Raw genomic sequence first — 6,585 nt, forward strand, 5'->3', positions numbered from 1 at the left:
GGTGAGGAGGTTGATGAGAATGGAAAAGTGGTTTAATGGATTTTGATGGTGATTTGAATGGTGTTTAATGGTGAATTTTAAAAGAGGAATGTGAAAGTTGACACTTGACTTGAAAATTTTTGGACCATGGACATTTTATTTTTGGACTCATTAAAAAAAGTTATATAATAAAAAATAAAAAAACTTATAGAAGTAATTAAACTAAAAATAAAAAAGGTAAAATGGAAAATAATAGGAAAAAAAGTTTCTGACTCTGAGATTGTGCCTTTGAAAGTGGCGTGTAAACAAGACTTGTACTATGTTTTTTGGACATTTTCTTTTGGACATTTAAAAAAGGAAAAAAAAAGTGACTAAAATAAAAGAATAAAAATAACTAAAAATTAAAATTAAAATTACAAGAAAATTAATAAAAGATGGAAATTTTACTAAAAAAAAGAAAGGAGAGAAGAGGGCCCGATATCGGAACAAAAAATGAGGTATTTTAAAGTACCCCTCTACCGAAATTTCCTTGAAAAGTCAGAGACTAATCAGGGTCAAAAGGCACATGAATGTAGGACCTTAGGTCAAAAATTGGGGTATGACAGATGCCCCTATTTAAGTTTCTTCGTCCGGAGAGTTGAAGATGGAATCTTCGAGTTGACAGAACGAAGAGACTTAAATACAAAAGTACACCAATTTTGGACCTAAGATGCTGTGAAATGCTCATGATATAAGTATGAATGCAGGACGACAAAGATGATTTGACTGGGGAGAGAAACAACAACGGGATACCCAAGTTTGTTAAAAAAAGGGATCCGACTCCGCTAGGGAATGTAGTTTCACTGGGGAAAAGATTGTCTACAAGACTTTTAGCGACATCTCTTGAACAGCTAAGCTGGGAATGACACTATTGAAATTGAAATTGATTAGTGAGATCACTAGAACAGCTAAGCTGGGGATGCCACTATTGAAATTGAAATTGATTGGCGACGTCTCTAGAACAGATAAACTGGGGACGACACCATTGAAATTGACTTGATTAGAAGCATTTGCAGGGTATCAACCTGATTTAAAGACATCTGGCAGGATATTAACCCGACTCTAAAGGTATTTTGCAAGCTATTCGCTTGACCCACATGTAACAAAAGATGGTTTGCAAGCTATTCGCTTGACACAAAGGTAACAAAAGAGGTTTGCAAGCTATTCGCTTGACACCAATGATAACAAAAGATGTTTGCAAGCTATTCGCTTGACACAAGGTAACAAAAGATGTTTGCAAGCTATTCGCTTGACACAAAGGTAACAAAAGATATTTGCAAGCTATTCGCTTGACACAGAGGTAACAAAAGATCTTTGCAAGCTATTTGCTTGACACACATGTAACAAAAGATGGTTTGCAAGCTATTCGCTTAACACCAAGGTAACAAAAGAGGTTTGCAAGCTATTCGCTTGACACAAATGTAACAAAAGATGGTTTGCAAGCTATTCGCTTGACACAAAGGTAACAAAAGATATTTGCAAGCTATTCGCTTGACACAGACGTAACAAAAGATGGATTGCAAGCTATTCACTTGACACCAAGGTAACAAAAGAGGTTTGCAAGCTATTCGCTTGACACAAATGTAACAAAAGATTGTTTGCAAGCTATTCGCTTGACACAGAGGCAACAAAAGATGTTCGCAAGCTATTCGCTTGACACAACAATATGTGAAGATCGAACTGAAAGGGTACAACCATACAAGATTATGGGTGATCAATGCGGTTATGTATGAATAATGTTGTGTATATGTTGTGTATGAGTGAAAGTAATAATGCATGAATGTATGAATGGATGAATGAATGTATGAGTGTACAGATTGGATTGTGACAGATGAAATTGATGAGACGAGACATGACAGGTAAGATGGGAGTCGGACTGACAACACAATACAAACACTCGGCAAACTTCCTTGGATATGATACTATTGTGAGAAAATCGAGCCGTTTGATGAGGTAAAGTCAGGCACAAGGTAGCGATTGATGCCTCCTGGGGATAAAGCCCATTGTTAACCAAAAGAATCTGGAAGAAGTCGCCATTTTGTAAACCGGCGCAGAGTGTAATTCCTATCGGCATGCTTCAGCAGTCATGTTTTTTTGTTTTTTTTGTTTTGAAAATCCCTAACTTTTGCCTGGACCGCCCTTTCGGGTTTTCAGTCCACCGGGAATATATTCTTTTGTGTGCCCCTAATTTTTGCCTGGACCGCCCTTTCGGGTTTTCGATCCACCGGGACGCTCTCTATTGCCCAAGCCGCCTTTTCAGGTTTTCAGCTTAGCGAGCTTTGATTTTTTTTTTGTATATATTTTTTTGTATTTTTGGACTGTGACAGCATATTGCTCAAAGCAGAGGTCCTCTCCATTGTGCTTAGCCATGTTACGCTTCAACTACTCAAGAGTTCAAAGAGAGTGTGTTTGTTGTTCACACTTTTCAAAAGATGTAAAAAAAAAGTTTCGTATTTTGAAAATTTTTGCTTCAAGCATTGTCATCAAAAAATAGAAGAAATTTTGCAAATAGAATAAATGGGAGTTCCAAATAAATGGGCACAGGCTCAAATTTGATGAATTGAATGGTGGCCTACCAATGGCATGGCTCCACAGATCTTTAAAAAACTTGGAAAATGGTAAATATATTGGAAGGTACATTGAACACAATAACCGTTATTCTCCCTGACAACTTTGAATGCCCCTGTTCCGAGTCTTTGATTTGTAGATGCTTCAAATTGGAGGTCCTCTGATGGCTGGTTGCCCCAAGTGGATTGTGCCTGACCGATGCAGTTACTTGTCATGATCCTTAACTTTTGCATAGATCGCCCTTTTAGGGTTTTCGATCTATCAGGATGATCATCATTTTTTTTTTGTCTCTAATTTTTGCCTAGACCGCCCCTTCGGGTTTTCAGTCTACCGAGACGCTCATTTTTGCCTAAGCCGCTTTTTAAGATTTGCGACTTATCGAGCTTTTTATTTTTTGACAGAGTATTTCTTGACTGCACCAGCGTTCATAGGACGTGTGAGTTTGTTGCCGTCCATAATTGTAAAAGTCATTGCACATGGGCCTTCATAACTAGGCATCCACTTGCCTCTGGAGTCTGGTTGGAAAGTAGTACAAAGTTCCCTTCTTGAAATTCATGGGGACGAACCTTTTTGTTAGAAGCTTGTTTCAAACCTCTTTTGATATATTCGTACAAGGTCGTCATGCATTTAAATTCGATCAAGCTTGGACTTTATCAAAACTCCTATTGACGGGACTTCGATCTTCACGGGAAGCACGACCTCCATGTTGCACTTAGGGAAGGAGGGGGTGCCCCTGTTAAAATGTGTACTGAAGTACGATATCTGAGCAAAGCGAATGGTAGCACCCCGAGCCAGTCTTTGTAATCAAATGTCATCTTCTGGACAACCTCCTTGATATTTTGTTTACAGCTTCAACGACTAAGATGCCCCAGTATGTGAGAGATCTCGTCGGGAATCTCTTCATTCTCCTTATTCAGCTTCGGACAAAGGGAACTCATGGTTGGAAGAGAGTACATGGTTAATGTGTTCAACGGGTTTTTTAATGCATGATTTGATTATTGATATAAACATTATGATTATGCAGATACGTGGAAATGATTAAAGGGAATTTTTTTTTTTGGTTTTTTGTATTACCATTTTTCCAGAAAAAAAGCACAAAATAAAAACAAAGTCGGGATCAAAGCGACTTTTTTTTAATGATGAAAATACATAAAGCAAAAAAAAACCCTAAACAAGTTCACTTCCGTCTCGGGTGGGACGAAAGGATTTTTTTTTTATTTTTTTTTGAAAAACAAAAAGCAACAAACAAACATATTAATTGAACAGATGAGTAATAGAAATAAACATCAGCAATGACCCGATTGCAGGTTAAACATTTCATGTGTCAACCTTAGATACCAAGATCCGATAGCGGATTAACTTTCACATTCAAATTCAAACTCCTCGAAAGGTATAAGGTTTTTTTGGATCAACTTCTGAACTATCTTTTGCAACGCAAAACAGTGCTCGATATCATGACCTGGTGCCCCTTGATGGAAAGCACAAAAGAGATCCGGCCTGTACCGGGATGTCAATTTTGCTGGCACTGGAGGAGATGCCTTAGTGTAGACCAAATTCTTTTCGAGTAATTTTGGAAACAACTCTGCATACTTCATGGGAATCCGATCAATCTGTTTCCTTGAAGCCTGTTGTCGAGGCTGTTGTTGACATTGTTGAAATTGGGGTTGATAACCTAGATTTTAAACAGCATTTATGAAAGGCATATCAACGGCAGCAGGGTGATAAGCCAGATACTGTTGTTGAGGCTGACTTTCCACCACATTCATTTCTTGGTCTTCCTCCTCTGAACGGTCAGCGGGAACATACCATGCTATTCACGATCGATCCAGCAAGGGTCGTGGATACATTCTTTGTTGTGTACCTCTCCTCTATAGGTGGTTTATTTCGCACCTTCCGAAGTCTTTCCATGATAATCCAGAGAATTGGACTATTTCACAGAGGATCATGGCTCTCACCCCTAATGAAGTGGTTTGGCTCACTCCCGCTGCTAGAGTCAAAGAAATCATCTTCGGTGGTGGGAAGTTTCTTAATGTACCCCTTCTTAGTACCCGGGGTGGAATCAACTATAACCCGGAGCTCGCCTTGCGACAATTTGGTTTCCCGATGAGAGAGAAGCCCATCCATCTTGCTACATCTCCTTATTTCTTCCATTACTCTAATGTTCCCACAGGAATAAGAGAAGATTTCATGGAGGCTTGGTCCAAGCTTCGGAAGAAAGAGGTGAAGCATATGGGTGTGAGATCCGGTATTGCTCATGAGGCCTATACTCAGTGGGTGATAAACCAGGCTGAGAAGATTGGCATGCCTTACCCCGCCATGAGATATGTGTCTGCATCTATTCCAGCCATGCCTTTGCCTCTACTACCACCTACTCAGGAGATGTATCAGGAGCAACTAGCTATGGAGAGTCGAGAGAAGCATCAGTGGAGGACTAGATACTATGAGGCTGAGAACTTGATCATGCCTTTGGATGGAAAAGATGAACAGAAGACTCATGAGGTGTTGACACTGAAGAAAGAGTTGGCTAAAGCTAGGAGAGAAATTGAAGAAAAGGATAAGTTGCTTATAAAGGACTCCAAGAGGGCTAGGGGAGCCCGTATCTTGTATGCCCGATACTGCAGCTATGAGTCTGAGTCTGAGTCTGAGGATGATACTTCCACTTCCTATGCTTGAGGATTTCTGTTGTTATTTCCAATTGTTATTGTTTTACATTCCAAAGTCTATCCCTTGGCTTAGTATTTCAAAGGGAGTTATCTTGTAAGACCTAGTGATATTTGAATGTTTCCGTTTGTTTAGTAATGTTTACAAATTTCTAATTTGTCTAAAACCCTTCGATAACACAAAAAAGAGTCTTTTTGCATATGCATTAACACATCTCATGCATCATATGCATTCATTGGTCACAAAAGACTTCTCTCGTGCTCATTGCCTCCTGGTTCTTCTGCCGCAGTCTGAAAAGTGGCTCGTGCTCGTAAGGTGTACCAACCAGATAGAGTTCATCAAACAAGATTGTACAAGAGAAGGAACATGGCTAACTTTGAAGAAGAAAATGCTCAGCTCCGTGCTGAATTGGCTGCTATGAAAGAAGACTTGGCTAAGGCTCATGACGCTATGTTTACTATGATGGATGCACAAGAACAACCAGCCACATCTGTTTCAGCTTCTACTGAAATGATTCCATCTATCCCATTCTCCACTGTGGCTTCTGATGCTAGGTTTGTTATGCCCAATGGCCGCCCTTATGGACTCTCAGCTTTCTATGCTCCTAATACTGCAGCCGGTATCTCTGGTATTGCCCATCAGGGACAGATTCCTGTGACGACTTTTGCATCTACCTCCATGCCTCAAGTGACTACTGTTGTTACCGATCCTATTATACACACTGTGCAACAGGTAATCGATGTTGATACTCCACGTGGACAAGACCCTATAATGGAGGCTATGAGAAAACAGTTAAGAGAGCTAGCCGGAGAGCTCCGTGAGGTCAAAGCCAGCCGTGGGAACGGTGTTTCTGCTAAGGCTCGTGATCTATGCCTGGTATCCTGATTTGAGGTTCCTAAGAAGTTCAAAGTGCCAGATTTTGACAAATACAATGGAACTTCTTGTCCACATAGCCATATCATTCGGTATATCCGAAAGATGGCCAACTACGCAGATAACGATGCGCTGATGATCCACTGCTTCCAGGATAGCTTGATGGAGGATGCGGCAGACTGGTACACTGGTTTAAGCAAAGACAATATCCATACTTTTGAGGAACTCGCTGCTGCCTTTGAAAATCACTATGAGTTTAACACCCGCTTGAAGCTGAATAGGGATTCTCTTAAGTCTTTGTCTCAGAAGTCAGATGAAACCTTCCATGAATATGCTCAGAGATGGAGAGGGGCAGCTGCCCGTGTTTCTCCTCGGCTTGATGAGGAGGAACTGACACAGACATTCCTGAAAACTTTGAAGAAGGAATATGTTGAAAGAATGATAGTCTCTGCTCCAAATAATTTC

Source organism: Medicago sativa, chromosome 4 (genome assembly GCF_051527215.1).
Source record: "Medicago sativa cultivar Bolivia chromosome 4, Bolivia_mono, whole genome shotgun sequence".
Taxonomy (NCBI): Eukaryota; Viridiplantae; Streptophyta; class Magnoliopsida; order Fabales; family Fabaceae; genus Medicago; species Medicago sativa.